The sequence below is a fragment of the Ascaphus truei genome, unplaced genomic scaffold, assembly GCF_040206685.1.
Source record: "Ascaphus truei isolate aAscTru1 unplaced genomic scaffold, aAscTru1.hap1 HAP1_SCAFFOLD_526, whole genome shotgun sequence".
Taxonomy (NCBI): Eukaryota; Metazoa; Chordata; class Amphibia; order Anura; family Ascaphidae; genus Ascaphus; species Ascaphus truei.
The window spans coordinates 131,717-133,029 of NW_027456857.1; the positions used below are offsets into that span (position 1 = coordinate 131,717).

The 1,313-nt window shown below is 51.1% G+C and overlaps 1 non-coding gene across 1 annotated transcript; it reads right to left on the minus strand.

Annotated features, from left to right (window-relative positions):
* Positions 1-488: 488 nt before the first annotated feature.
* Positions 489-562, minus strand: TRNAT-AGU (transfer RNA threonine (anticodon AGU)). Its single transcript has one exon. It is a non-coding gene; the product is annotated as a tRNA-Thr (tRNA).
* Positions 563-1,313: the final 751 nt, after the last annotated feature.

Consider the following 1,313-nt stretch of genomic DNA (forward strand, 5'->3'; position numbering starts at 1 on the left):
GGGTGCTAGTCGGGTATTGAATAAATAGTAAATAGTATATAGTAAAAGGTTTATACGTTTTTTTCTCCTTTTTGTAGAAGAAGAAAGTTCCTTTTATTTGTATATGGATCCTTGTTGATCCTTTCAGTAGAAATGTAGCACCGGACAGAGATCTGTTTCTGACACGTCTGGCCAGTTAAAATGGATCCCAGCGGAAGAAACAGTTTCTGAATCACGTGAATCCCATCTACAACGAGGACTATAAAAAAGGTAAAAAATATAAAAATGGTTAAATATACAATATTTTATAGTTCTGTCTCTATCACATGCATAGAAAAAGAATCCAGTGATACAGTCTTAGAAAAGCTTATGATCTAATTTTTACACATTAGGTAAAGGGAAGTATTTAATGTCACACTGCGCGGGCTCTGGGTCACACACATTTATTTCCATCTCAGAGGACACTACGGTATATTAATACTTTGCTTGTTGATAAAAGAACATCTATCAGGCGCTGCTGAGAGTTGAACTCAGGATCTCCTGTTTACTAGACAGGCGCTTTAACCAGCTAAGCCACAGCACCCTGCTGTATAGTGCCCAGTACCTGCACCCACCTCACAGCACCCTGCTGTATAGTGCCCGGTACCTGCACCCACCTCACAGCACCCTGCTGTATAGTGCCCGGTACCTGCACTCACCTCACAGCGCACGTGCTGTACAGTGCCCGGTACCTGCACCCACCTCACAGCCCCCTGCTGTATAGTGCCCAGCACCTGCACCCACCTCACAGCGCCTGCTGTATAATGCCCGGTACCTGCACCCACCTCACAGCGCCCTGCTGTAAAATGCCCGGTACCTGCACCCACCTCACAGCCCCTGCTGTATAGTGCCCGGTACCTGCACCCACCTCACAGCACCCTGCTGTATAGTGCCCGGTACCTGCACCCACCTCAAAGCCCCTGCTGTATAGTGCCCGGCACCTGCACCCACCTCACAGCGCCTGCTGTATAATGCCCGGTACCTGCACCCACCTCACAGCACCCTGCTGTATAGTGCCCGGTACCTGCACCCACCTCACAGTACCCTGCTGTATAGTGCCCTGTACCTGCACCCACCTCACAGCACCCTGCTGTATAGTGCCCGGTACCTGCACCCACCTCACAACACCCCTGCTGTATAGTGCCCGGTGCCTGCACCCACCTCACAGCACCCTGCTGTATAGTGCCCTGTACCTGCACCCACCTCACAGCACCCTGCTGTATAGGGCCCGGTACCTGCACCCACCTCACAGCCCCTGCTGTATAGTGCCCGGTACCTGCACCCACCTCACAGCA